The 14,819-nt window shown below is 38.6% G+C and overlaps 1 protein-coding gene across 2 annotated transcripts in view; it reads left to right on the plus strand.

The window, feature by feature from the left end:
* Positions 1 to 2,430: 2,430 nt before the first annotated feature.
* LOC122632240 overlaps positions 2,431 to 14,819 on the plus strand; it is a 151,189-nt gene continuing 138,800 nt past the window's right edge. The window contains exons 1-2 of one of the 2 annotated variants that reach the window (XM_043818816.1): positions 2,431 to 2,878; positions 3,875 to 4,006. The gene's annotated coding sequence lies outside the window, so the exon portion shown is untranslated. Of the gene's footprint in view, positions 2,879 to 2,907; positions 4,007 to 14,819 lie in introns of those variants that run through there. The other variant, XM_043818815.1, reaches the window with a different exon arrangement.

Consider the following 14,819-nt stretch of genomic DNA (forward strand, 5'->3'; position numbering starts at 1 on the left):
CGATTGTACCTTCCTTCTTATTCTTTTTTCATTCGACTCTCGATATTTTAATATTTGGCTCATGACATTCTTAAACGCGACGAAATTCCAGAAACGATATCGCAAATTCCGCGCTCTCTTTTTATCTCTTTTTCTATCTCACTCGCGAAACTTGGAGAGCACCAGCCGCTCGATCTCCGATTTATTCAAACGTAATTCCGCCCGGCTGGCATAGTTTCAGATCTGCAGATGAACTCGACGTTCTCCCGAATATTTCTCTCTCTTTCTCTCTCTCTCTCTCTCTCTCCCTTTGCCCCTCTTTCCCTCTCTCTTCTTTTTCGCGTAGCGAATATCGAGGCGAGGATAAAAATCGGTCGGTCGCCGTCCGGAAGCGTTTCTACAAGCTTCCATCTCGATCTCGGTCCCGTGGGATTCTCCGATCTATCCTCTTCGGGCCAGGGAGAGATAGAAGTTCTCGAGGCGAAGCGAAACGATATATGAAACACGCTCGAGTTTAACTTTTTCCAAAGTCCGCTTGAGTTGAACGCGTTGAGTTCGTAGCGTTAGCTACGAATCGCGATCCTCTCTGGCAATCATCTCAGTAACGTCACGCCGCCGTCTCTAGTCTTTGCAACATATTTGAGTCCGGCAATAACTGCCGGGAACTAGCAACACGTTCGTCCGCAATAAGTTTGGCCATTGCGCCGATGCGCCGGCCCGCTCGAGGAAATTAAAACTTGTGCAATTCGGTAGGATCCGTAGGCAACTCCCTGTGGGCTTATCAGCCGCGGCCTCGGTGCTGCCGCGTGAGCAGCACCCACAACTATACGCGAGCAATAACGAGAGAGAAAAGAGAGATAGAGGGGAAGGAGAGAAAGAGAGAGAGAAAGAGAGAGAGAGAGAGAGAGAGAAAGATTGAACCCGAGAGAAGAGACCTATCTAAACTACGAAGCGTGCGTACCCCTGGGTAATCTTCATTTCTAAACTGTTACCAACGCTTTCCACAATTCTATGCAACGCCAGTTCCGACTTTTGATCGGTGAAAAATTCTTTTCCATCTACCCGACCATCCTCGACTTCCATTGCTTATCTCTCCCTTGAGGCATTTCGTTAGAGAAAGCACCTGTTTACCAGACTTTTTCGATGAAATTCTCGGGGGCCGTAAGCGATTTTTCAATTTAATGAGCAACTTATTCCGCTCAATGTTCCGCATTGATGTGAAAACGCGAGAGATCGATCGGCAAAATACGTTTTAACCATCGGCCCCGTTTTTCGAAAACAAGACAAACGAGAGAGAGAGAAAGAAAGAGAGAGAGAGAAAGACGGAGAGAGGGAGAAGGGTTGTAGAAAGGGAGGGAGGGAGGGAGGGAGGGTGGTAGAGTACGAACGAAAGGGAGAGAGAGAGAGAAAGAGAGGGTGGATTGGATCGATGTGCAGCAATTATCGTCTACGACGACGACGACAACACGCGATCGTTGCTTTTATCTACGTGCGTTCAACGTTATTTTAATCCCAGCCTTCCTTTTTTTATCGGCGATAAAGTGAGAGTATATCGGAAAAGTCACGGTAATCTACGTAAAACAACGTGATTTATAGTCTCTATGTTAAACGGCAAATGATCTATATCTTACGCACGATTCTAATTGATCTTCCTCGTCCATGATTATCAAAGAAAATATTAAACAGGCAAATGCGGATTAATTTTTCAAATATGCTTTGTCGCTCGTATATAATAAATAATGTATAATATATATAACATGTAACTATGTACGTAGTTATGTTGAATAAACCAAAAGCTTTGCAGTCAATCAGTCACGTTAATGTGCGTGGGAGATATTATCAATTACACTTTCACCCAGCGTGACACCGATTTCGCCGATCATTATGTACATAATTCAAAGCTAGCTTGGGCTGTATAAATCTCTATACGTTTGTTCGTGAAATCGGACCATCCGTTTAAGGGATTCTCTTCGTGCGTTCTGCAATGTGCAATGACCTTCAAAAGGAAAATTATTTATTCCCATGCGTGACAAATTAAATAAATAAATAATCAACGATACTTCTACCTTTACGAACGATTGAAAAGAACAAAGTTACTGTTTCGAAGAAATAATGGACGAAAAAGTATCGAGGAAACAAAGTTTGTCGTTCGCGATATAAAATATTGGATGATAGAAAAAAACAAAAAAAAAGAATATTAACAAGAATCAAAGAAAAATTTGATACGTCCTATGGCCTGAAGCACGATCGTACTTACGTGGACGTGAAACGCGGTGGTCTACGCAGTACAAAAGCACGGGCGCTTGCGCTAAAAGCCGTGGTAGGAGGGGTTGAGTCGATGTAGGGGAAGCTCGAACAAGGACAGAAGGTAGTGGGAGAGAAAGAGCGAGAGAGAGAGAGGGAGGGAGAGAGAGAGAGAAAGAGAGAAAGAGAGAAAGAGAATCGGAGATCTCGGAGGGGTGGAAGGAGAGACACCGATGGAAGCTTCTGCGGAAAACGGAGAATCTACGGGAGTCAGTGCAATTCGCGTCGCGACGGTCTTCACTCCCCCGATCCGTACTCGAAGGGCCGACCGAGGGTGAAAGCAACGACGGGAAAAGCTTCCAAACTATATCACGCGAAATCAACCGTATACCGTGCTTACTATCTCGTCGCGTTTACTCTCTTCGTCACTCGCCTTTCGTGGTGGGTTTCGTCCAAAAATTTGACTTTTATTAAAAAACAATTATTTCGAGTCGTATTCGAGTGCGATTATTCATCGAATTACACGGTAACCGCGAGTGCTATATTGGAGAAGTTGAACAAAAAGTTGTACAAATATCAAAGAAATATACAAAATTTGTCGACGTCTTTCCGATCATTTCAACATCGTCGTGCGTGAGAAATCGTAAATATCGATGTAAGACATAGTTTAATTACTCGTTTCGATGAAGAATAAAATTATTACGAAGGAGTAATTTATCAATTTGAGTTTAGATCAGAAAGGAAACAAGAGCGATCTTTATCCTTCACACCTAGTGACACATCGCGTTTGCGTATGCTCGCGAGTTCAGCATTATTGGAAAACTGCGACGAAGTACTTGAAGTAAATTTATAAGACACGGACTTTCCATCCCGAGCGTTTCATCTACCCCTCTCTTTCTCCAACATCTCGTTCCTTTTCCCTTTGACGTTCCTCTTTCACTCTTTCACTTCGACCCTTGGCTTTCTTTAGAAGGCTCGCTTTTACCTTTCTGGAACTTCGCTCTCTTTCTTTCTACCCTTCATTCTCAAGTTCTCGATTAAATTGCATTCAAAACTCAATTCTAACCAGGTAATAATAATGATCGGAAGCTCTTACAACAATTATGAATGTAGAAACTTTGCGGGCGAACCTTTGAAAGTTAGTTTCTATTCGACATTCTGCTCCGTGATCTTTCTCTCTCTCTCTCTCTTTCTCTCTCTTTCTCTCTCCCTCTTTCTCGTAAATCTGGTAACTTTCAATAAACGAGAACGAATAATGAAATTTATCTATGGTCTTCGTGAATCAATCGACTGTTGAATCGAATTCTTTTACATACATATGTACGCCCGTGGAAAAATAGTTCTTCGCTTTCACGATTCGTAACCATTGATGATTCAACACGCGTTGAAATTAATTGTCGCATTTTCAAACGTGAACGCGAATGTTTAAAGTCGTTATACATATGCGTAAGCACGTTGTCTCGACAAACAGTGTAATATTTAAATCAAACGTATATGTTCATTCAAAACCGGGATATGAGTTTGATGTCACGCAATGAAAACGATCGAATGGATAACAATAACACCGTGTCAATGGACGACCTTTTCTGTATTAATAAACATACCAGATTGTGATTGGATAGTATACTCTCAAAAGCGTGTTTATCAACAGAGTCTGATTTGGTCCTACACGTAAACACGGTCTTCTCAGAACGCCAGTATATTCTCTGTTAATCAATTTACGAGGACGTATCTTCAATCTCTCCCAAATGTCTTCGAGGAGAACTTTGGATATAATTAAAAGGTAAGTTCTCGTATTTGCTAAGTATATATTTTACATGAAACTGAATTATTTTCTATTTCTTTTTCTCTCCCGTTTTCCCCATTTTCTTTAAAAGTTAAGTTTGCGTGGAACGATGTACTTTGCAAGTTGAATATTTTTATCCTCGACTTTCGATCGACCTTTTTCTCTCTCACTCTCTCCCTTTCTCTCTCTCTTTCTCTCCCTCTATTCTTTTCCCTTTATAGAATAGAACCGAAGTTTTATTAAAATGCTTCGACACCCTCAATATACAACGTGGCAAGGACATCGTTTTTTCAGGGTAGAAGAATAAAAGCCATGCTTATTAATAATGCGTCTTACCTCGCTAGTTAACTAATTAATACGAATAATAGTTGGATGCCAAGACATCCTTAATTCTCTTTCTCCATCTTAATTCTCGGTGGTAATTCGTAGTCATATTTCACGTCGTTAGAAAGGTACGGTAATGATGGTAAATTATCCGTAAAATTGCAATCGTTAGCTAGCTGTTTGCCTTCTTTAACAAGATATTTCCTAAACGATGAAAGCCTCTTTTATTTCTATGTACTTTTTATACTTTTACTTCCTTTCAATTTTGTTCTCTCTGTTTGGTGTTACTTCGATGCTTTTTAAAAAGTGATAATAACTAGATACACTTAAAGAGGGTAGGATCGGAATAGTAGAGTAAATGACTTGGAATCGGATCGAGCGAAAAGCTTTTCATTAACGTCATGTACCATTTCGCATGTCGATAATCTCTAGAGCCATCGCGATTTTAATGCAATCGACCAATACTGAGAAACCTATATTCTGTAAACGAAGTGGGAGACATGTACGTTCGATAATTATAAACGCTAATTGCTTCAGACTCGTATACGAATAATCATGTTTCCTCTCCGCGCTAGAAACTGGTTCCACCGAGAGTTGGATTATACATATTAGTCTTATTCACAGTATACTGTATACGTCACGAAGCTTATGTAATCATGTCATATCGCTTTTCCGATAATTAGCAATTCTCATTAGAAACTATCTTTCTTAAAAAAAACAAACGCTCTTGCACTTGTATGAGAATCGTAAATGAATTTAATGTAAAGAAAGAGCGATGTTAGAGAGAAAATTTGTAGAAAATAACTTTCTGTTCGTCTAAAACTGTTTATAAAACTAGTGATCATTTCTTGCGATAAAAGTCAGAAATCAATTTCGCGACTACCAATAAAATTGTCCTGCACGTACATACATAACACGATCTATATCACGGAACGTTGCAAATAAATACAATTTACTGTAGTGTTCGCTTAATGCTCACTATCCACGCGCAATTCCATGCGTTAACCGTAACGGAGAGTCTCGTCGAGCGCTTTTATCCAACCCACTCGACATAACGAGAAATTAGCTGTGAAATAGGCTCTAGTCGAGTCATCCCTGACTTTATAATTGGATGCATCGATTAAAAACCGCTCGAGAAAGCCGAGCCACGTACACACGTTTGTCCTACCAATTATTAGAGTTAACTCCATAACCAAGAAGAGAGAAGATCGATCGACGGGGTTACTTCCTCATCGAGGATATATTATACTCTCCTTTCTTTCTTCTACTCGTATAACCTCTTAAACGCATTAAATTACACTTTCAAGAGATGGAAGAAATAATCTCTAATCGACGGCTACTCGGCAGCGATGATTTAAGAACAAAAGGCTATGCGAAACGTACTTTAACGAACTAATGGCTGACGATTTCTAAAAGAGTTCAATCGAACTGGAAACGTTTTTATTTTTTATTTTTTTAATTTTTTCTCGACGAAATAATCAATTTATAAGAAGCAAAGTGTACAACTAATTTCGAAGAAAATTTTTGAAAGGTAATTGGTAACAAGTTACTGTCAAAGTAAAATAACGAGAAACCAATTTGTAGAACCGTTCTTTTTTACCTAAGTTGCAGGCTTTTCGATGTATAATACATATATATTATCTTTTCCTCTCTTAAATTTCATATACTGTTTACGGAGAAATATAGCGAGTAAAAAATTTATTTGCCTTCGCCATTTACAAAGAAGTAACTTTTAATAGACTGAAAAGTAAAATCAGAAATATTGAATAAATTTAAAAAGTTAGTGCACTATATGAGACATGAAGAAGAACTAAATTAAAAAAAATAATTGCCTTTTGTTACGAAAAATGATATTTAAATTTATATTGTATTTTTTATCGCTTCTACAATGAGTTTCCTTCTTTCCTTTTTTTTTTTTTTCAATTGTTCATACATACTTCATTTGACGGGTCAATTATTCATATCTTCCTTTACAAATTTAGAAGTTCCTTTGGTCAGTATTTCGTTTTTAATAGTATACTTTTTTATTTGTTATACGTCCAGACAACAATAGATACGGTATAACGTTCGTAGACAAGTTTAAAGGGATTTCTGCAAGCGAAGCGTTTGACTTATCCGACTTGTCAGGATTACGACTTCCTCGTATGCGAACCAATTGGTATGTCATTCTCTGTTTCTGTCTTCATATACTCATTCATATGTACATATACTTTCTCTATAGCAATTCATCCGATGATGTTCGCAAACTATACCTATGGTCAATTCAAGAGCGATAAACGACTCTCGAGTTTCAAAGTGCAGTGAAACTTCCTGACCATAACACTTTCGAAATGGAGTACGATTACTAGTGTTATGCTAGAGGCGTATCGTGGCTATATCGTTATTTCTATGACTGGAAATACTGCGAATTTAAGTCTAATTGGATTTGTTCGCGATATATAAACTTCAACATTATCACTATCTCAGGATAGAGAAATCTTTCGTTATATCAGGATGCAACGTTAAACATTTAAATTGGACGAACGAGTTCTTTGATTTTCTTAAAGCTTTTCTTAAAGGATCATCGATCCCGCTTACGAGTCGAGATTATTTCATGTTTCTGTTTAGTAGAAAAGCCGATTCGTCCTTTATCAAAATTATCTACGTAATTATTTATTTTTCAATCGATCCGAAAAATCCTATTAACGAAAGCTTACAATTATATGGAAGAAGATTAGATTAGCGAGCAAAATGTCAACACCCCTATTCGAAGTCAGACACGAATGATACAGAAATTTCCTTTACTACGTATCATTACAATTAGATATCAACGGACATACATTTGTCCGGTATTACTGCGATGTAAAGGTTGTCAATACATTAACGGTCCAATCAACTCTTACCAACGTACTTTGTGAATATCAATGCGAGCAGGAACGCGATCCAAACCAGTCTTGCGACAAAACAGTCAGGTACATAACCGCCTATTGCCTGTCAATCCATGTCAGTGCTTCTGTAACGACATAGAGCGTCCTTTGTGAAGGGCTACGTAACCGTGTGGTTCAATGGTAGACCGCGTTGATGTCAATTAAAGCTAAGCAGCTGCAAGAGATCGACTTGGCCAAACGAATCGCTTAAAACGATATTATATTATCGTCGATTAAATCGGATAACTGACTACGAGAGGAAAAATAAACCTTACCGAGAGTAAATATTTTCTTATCTTCCTCGTAAAACATTGGATTTGAAATATTTGCACTCGATGTAGATGTTACCTTCGATCAAAATAAAGGAGGTAAACGCGACAGCGTAATCTTCGGTAAATAAATTAGACGGCTCCGATAAATTCGTGAAAACTCCGAGAGATGTATTTATCCTGGCGGTAACATTTCTTGCCGGATTTATGATCGGATAGAAATATATTTCAGCCAATTATCGCGTCGAGATTCTTGCGATGAACTGACTAAGGGAACTCTTTTTTCAAATGCAAAGTTCTTAATGGAAATTAATTTGCAATATGAGGATTATTCGTCATGGTCAATGTAAATTGTTACAGGACAAAATTAATCAGGCAAAGCTCGTCAATCAAATCGCTTGCTGTTGGCAACGAGCACGCAACGCGTTATTGATCGATATACGGCAAACTAAAATATTCATTTGTTGTAACGTACCGGATACAAGTGCGCGTATACATTCACGCGTTGGAATAATTCTCTCCCGGCTTGGCCGGAGCTTAACGTCGATCGCACGTAAATCATGAAAATCGTACGTTTCGATTTTTCGGGGTATTTCGATAACGAAATCCGTAGAGTTACGGGTACACGAAGGTGAGAAAATAAGAAAGAAGAAAAATTCTGGATGGAAGGATACCTAGTGCTTCGTTCCTCTCTCGTGGAAATTCGCGAATAGGGATGGGAGGGAAAGAAGGGTAGAAAGGAGGAGAAACGCGGGCAACACAATACACGAACCTTTCACAGGACGTCTATAAATTGGTACGCTACGAGGACAATTCAGCGTAGTCGGCTTGGAGCGGGTTAATTTAATTTAACCGCCGCGCCACAGGATTTGCTGCCTGTATTCTGTATGCCGTAGCTCGTGTTAAAGACGCTTAACGTAAATAAATGCCTTCACAATTTTTCCATCGAATATTTTGAAATAGGAAGCTTTTGTAAACTTATCGTTTTTACGTTACGTGCCAAAATTAGAAACGTCTTTCTCGATGTTACGATATCGATAAGAGTTTAATCGATCTTTTATTAGTCAAAAAATTGTATTCCTATTTTACCAAAGCTTTGCTTTTCTTCCTATATAAAGAACAATTACCTTATAGGATGTTTTTTTTTGCTTCATAGTAGCTTTTATAAAAACTCTAAAAAAGCAGTCGCCCTTTCTCACAGTCTCATGTGTAACGGCGTTAATTAAACCAACGAATATCCCGACCGTTCTCCTGTAATAACTTACTATTCATTAAGCGCCTAACCACTTAATCTTGTCGTAGCATGAATGGCTACAGTGAATTTTTATGTACGGACCGTCAGCTTCAATGGTCGGTGTTTTCACCCTCAGAATTAAATCGTCGACCCGTGGTAATCGTTTATACTGCTTTATGGAGAAAAGCGGAAGATGAGCCATCCGTAACGCAGCTTTTTCATAGACATCTTTGGACAGAGGTCGAGGGGACATTTTTAACAAAAAAAAAGAAAAAGAAAAAAAACAAGTGGGGAAAAGAAAAAAAAGAAAAAAAAGTTTCACGGAGAAACGGCGATTTCGATATTGGAAAAAGTACGATGGGAAGTCGAAGTAAATCTTCTCTCGGCAAGTGTAAATAAATCCTTTCGCTTTAGTGGGCTACTATTTTGGATTTATTCTATAGAAAAGTATACATGAACGTTTACTTGTATACATACATACGTACACGTATGACATTTGCATTCGTGTATTTTTCATGCGACCCGTATAAAATAGCGTGAGCACATACGTTTGCCCATGAAAGATTTATCCTTACGAATCGTACGTACAGAAGTGGGGATGGCAGAATGCATCGAAAATGCTTTATCGTTGGGAATCAATTTACCTCTTCGCAAACCTTCTCGAAATAGAAAGAAGAAAGGGAAGTTGTTAAAAAGTAAGAATAACGTTTGATAAACGCTTTCACTGAAATACTTCATTCGATCTTTTAACAAAAGATAGGAACCATTCGAAATAAACTTTCGCTATCTTATTTCCTATAAATTTTTTTCTCTTCGTACTCGATTCACTATGACGTTAGTGACTTTAGTAAACTGGTAGCATGAGACGGACGATCTTTAATGGATTATAATTCTTTCCTCGGAGGAAGTGGAGGGCATACGTAAAAAGTTAGCTCAACGAGATAATGCTAAAGTTTTGCTACCGATTCCGCAGCCTCCAGAACGAAGATATTTAGTGGCCGTAAATCTAGAGAATCGCTACATTCTATTCGTTGCGGAAAATTGCGTTACACTGAGCAACTTTTATTGGCCGGGAATGTATGTTTTACGAGGATGAACGCTCGCTCAGATTTTCTTGCTACTTCCTCTTTCTCCTTTCCTCTTTCTCTCTCTCTCTCTCTCTTTCTCTCTTTCTTTCTCTCTTCGTCTATCTATCTATCTATCTTTCACTAACACTATTTCTCTCTTTCTCGAGATTCGAGAATTCTCTAAAGAGATTTGGGAAACGATGGATGAGTGTTAACGCGTTTGCTGCTTGATAACGAAGATTAGATTTCATGGAATTTCTAATTTTCCCAACGAGATATCTTTGTCTCTCTCTCTCTCTCTCTCTCTCTCTCTCTCTCTCTCTTTCTCTCTTTCTCTCTTTCTCTTTCTCTTTCTCTTTCTCTTTCTCTTTCTCTTTCTCTTTCTCTTCCTATACCGTTGACGTTATTAATATATTTGCATTGAAGTTTCGACGAAGTAGAATACTTATGGGAGAAGATTGATAAGAAAGCACGAGAAACGTGAACAGAAGAGAATGCGTTGAGAGTCTGTCGGAAATCGGGTTTAATAAGTCCGTCGAGATCCTCGAAGATTGTACGTAAGAGAGAAAGGAAAGAGAGCATTCGTGCAATTTCTCTGTGTCGGTTATTCGATTCGATTGCGATTTCCGAACTACAAAGTGATTTTTAACGAACATGCTAAGTCCCTGAAAGGAGAGTTAGGAGAATGCAGAAGGAAACGTAGACTTTAAACGAACAGACCTATCATATCTCACTATTAAATTTTGAAAAGAGAGATTTCCTATTGAGAAGATAATACACTTGTCAATAAAAGGAATATCGTACGAATAAACTTTTTAATAATTTGTAGGAGTAAGCTTTGGATGAAAAATTTTATTGCATTGAAATGTTAGAGAAAAAAGGATAAAGAAATAATAGTATCGAGTATCGTTAAAACTACACTTTTTATGAAATATGATACTTCACTTCAAATACGTAAACGCTATCGAATAATAACAGAACGTGGGAGATCAAAACTCGGATATTGAGCATGCACGTTTTTACATGCTCTCGTTATTTTTTTATTTCTCTTTCCTCCTTACACTTTACAAGCTCGCATTGTTGGGACTAGTACTTATTTCAGCTAGTTCGAGTGCTTACGAGGATATTCCTTTTCTTTTGCAAAAGCATGAGAGAGATCTATTCGCGAAGCAATTTTTCTCTTCTTTTTTTTTCTCTTTTTCTTTTTCTTTTTTTTTGCGTAAACGTCCTACTTGTATCGCTAGATAGATATACACGTGGATTTTACGTGAAAGGAAAATATTCTATGAACATTCTCGATGGCAATTAAATTTGATCGTCCAATGACGATTCCTTCGAGTGTCCGCTTGGGCTTTTGAAATTGAGATGAAAAAAAAAAAGAAAAAGAAAGAAGATGAAGAAAAAAAGACGAGAGAGCAAGAAAGAGAGAACATAACATTCTGCAATTTTTCGCTTGACGAATGATAAAACGAAGACCCTGACGCAAGTGACAAGTTCGACGTTAATGACGAGCGAAAGATGATACGTTGATCATGATGAAAATGGTAGCGCAAGTACAAAGCCTCTCTACGAGCCAACGTTTGCCACGAACGATGATGGATGTCTTTTCCCTCGGTGATGTATATTCCCGTTCGACTACGTGACGTTAGGGACTATAGCTCCATACCACGATATGGATTACGCGTAGTAAAATGTAAGTATAAAAAGGAAAGTCAACGTTTTGTGTATGAACGAAAGAAGCGCCCATGAATTATATACGCTTAAATAGCTTTTTTATGTTCAGAGATAAAGACAGATAAATAGATAGATACTTAAATAAATGGAGAGAGAGAGAGAGAGAGAGAGAGAGAGAGAGAGAGAGAGAGAGAGAGAGAGAATATAAAGGTTCACGCGTTAAAAGAAAAAAGAAATAGTCTCATATATCGAAAACTTGCAACGCCTTCGTAAAGAAACGTAGAGTTTAAAAATGATTTTCCTTTTCAATAACGTTCTTTCACAAGAACAAAAGTCACACGAGAAATCAAAGTTTTCCAAGAATTACGTGAGACGTATTAACCGTAGTAAAAGTATTTTCTTCGTAAAATCAGCAAAAGTAACCTGCCATTGAAAATCTTTAGTAACCGTTTTCGGTACCGTTGAAAAAGTTTTAATTGGGAAGCCAATTATACCAAAGCCAAGAGAAAGAAAAGAGAAAAAAAAGAAAGAAAAAACTTCAGCGATATTTTCCTTATTCTTTACTCAACCGAACAGCCTCACCGTAGCTTAAGTTCGTGCGACTATTTCGTGACCTTCATGAACCCACGGGAATTATAATATATACAACCGACAGTATTCGGATGTTTAGTTGCATTCATCTATTTTACAAAGCCGTCGTAGAAACGAGAAAATGTTCATTAAACTTCACTTTACTTACTTTACCGCATCTATTCATCACTTATTTTCATTCTCTCTTTCTCACACACACACTCTCTACTTTTTCTGTTTCTTAAGTTTTCTCTCATTTTCTTCTCTCGATTCTTCGATAAACTTTTACGAATTAACGATCGGTTGATAACGTGCAAAGCTCTACAGTCTCGATAAAAGTGTAAAAAAAAGGATCAAGATATAAAATCAGATCGAGAGAAAGAGAAAGAGCAAAAACCTTTTACCGATTTTACGAGAAAAATTTTATCGAAACGCGTTAGTCCGACTGATCCTCACGAATTGCTAGCTACCCTTGTGTATATGTATCTGTACATACGAACATACATATATACGTACGTAGAAAAAAAAAACGATACAAAGAATACTATGCAATGTACTTGTACATAAGGGAAGAGGGGTCATGGTTGAGAAGTGTAGTATCGAGGGTGGTAGCTAATGGAAGCCAAGAAACTTCCAGTTGAAATTCGTTTCGTCCCTTTCGAATAGCAATGTCGGCGACGGCCACGGGATCGTTGGTAGTGGACATACTGCAAGGCAACAAAGAACCCTCGGGGTTCAGTCTACGCACTTTTTTCTTCGTCTATCCCGTCGAATTTCCAATCCCTTCGAGGGACAGCCAGTAACTTGAGAATAGAAGTTACACGAGAGAGGCAGTAGACTCAATTAGAACTTTCGTGCTGGTTGGCATCCGTGAAAGTGACGTTTAAGCAAAGGTGCCAGAACGAGAAGAAGAGAGAACGCGAGAAAGAAAGAGAGATAGATAGATAGATAGATAGAGAGAGAGAGAGAGAGAGAGAGAGAGAGAGAGAGAGAGAGAGAGAAAATGAACAAACTGAGAAATAGAAAGAAACTTTCTTCTTGCACATTTAATACTTCTCTCTTGTTTCTTTCTGCAACGTTTGTACGCAAGTCAAGCACGTCATTGAATTAAATCTCTCGATTCGGCCTGTTACAAAAAAATTATTCTACCACATCGGCCTTATGTTCATGGCGATCGATGGTTCTCGAGAGAGTAAATCCATCGAACGTGTTTATCGCGGTGTTGGCTTCGAAAAGAAGCTCGGATTTCTCGCAAACCCTTCTACAGCGAAGCGAAGTCGATAGTCGGCGAGTCCGAGCATCGATTTCGATGAAAGGGCTGCTCGCGCTTAGATCGATAGCCGTTTACGTTGGATATGACACGTTTGCGGAGGCCATATCGGTGAAGAACAAGAGAGAAAGAGAGAGTATTGCCTTTCTATGAGATAGTACTTCAGGAAGGGTTGGTGGTTATCAGTTGAAGAGGGAGAGAAGAGAAAGAGAGAGAGACAGAGAGAGGGGTGCTGTCTATAGAGTAGTAGAGTATCGGATGCTTGGCCGAGCGGGGTCGTTCATCTCGGTTCATAAACGCACGATTTCACGGGCAATTTCGTAAATTGGAAATCTCGCCATGGAAACTACATCCAAAATTCGTATCCTCGTTTCGTTCTCTTCTATTTCCCTCCCTCTCTCTCTCTCTCTCTCTCTCTCTCTCTCTCTCTCTCTCTCTATCTATCTATCTCCATCTACCTATCTACCTATCTATCTATCTATCTTGTATTGTATATCTATCTCTATTTGTATTTCCATTTCTCTCTGTATCTCTGTTTTTGTGCTCTTGTCGAATATACCGATAAAAGCATCCACTCGAAAACTGTTCTAATTGTAAGAGACAACATTCATTCGATATTGTCGTCCGAGTCGTCGTTATGAATTTCCTGACACCAAACATCATAGTGTGGTGGACGATACTACGCGTCCCGACGCCGCGAATACGTTTACAAACAAGATAGTCGGAGAGGAAAAGAGGATTACCCTGAAATGCGTCAACGACGTAACGTGATCTCGCTACGAGAAGGAGAGAAGAAATGGGAAGTACCTACATATAGAGGAATAGGAGACGTTTAATCTTCTCGAGCGTTGCACATTGAATAAGGTGCAGCTTGCAATAAGGATTACGTCGTAAAGTAATTGAATCCTGCGTTTTCATCGAAAAACAAAAGCTAAGGTTTCAAAGTGTATTGAATCTCTTTCCTTCTTCTAGATATTTTTTTCAAAGACGTGTTTAGGTAATTAACACGTACTCGTGTACTTAGTTAAGATTTAAGCTGATTTGAGAAAGCGAAAATAAAACAAGAAATTCTCTCTCTTAACGTTTCGAATCTTTATTCGAAAAATGATTTGTATAGAAAAATATTTTTATTTCAGTTCGCTCGAGTAGCTAAAAGGTAAATATAAAGAGAAATAAAGAAAGAGAGAGAGAGAGAGAGAGAGAGAGAGAGAGAGAGAGAGAGAGAGAAGGATAGAGAGGTGAGATCCTGAGGCTGTAAATAAAACGTGAAACCGTACATAGGTAATTCAGAACACGTATGCATCTTACGTGGCTTTCATAGTAACGAGCATCACGTTTCAAAAGTGGAAAACGTTTCCATGCGTTTCAAGTGCGACAAACACGTTGTTTCCACTTTATATCTAATCTCCGTCACGACCAAGCAATAACATCCAACTCGATGTTCTCTCTCTTTCTCTATCTCTCTCATTTTCTCTCTCTCTCTCTCTCTCTCTCTC

This window comes from Vespula pensylvanica, chromosome 10 (genome assembly GCF_014466175.1).
Source record: "Vespula pensylvanica isolate Volc-1 chromosome 10, ASM1446617v1, whole genome shotgun sequence".
NCBI classification, from domain to species: domain Eukaryota; kingdom Metazoa; phylum Arthropoda; class Insecta; order Hymenoptera; family Vespidae; genus Vespula; species Vespula pensylvanica.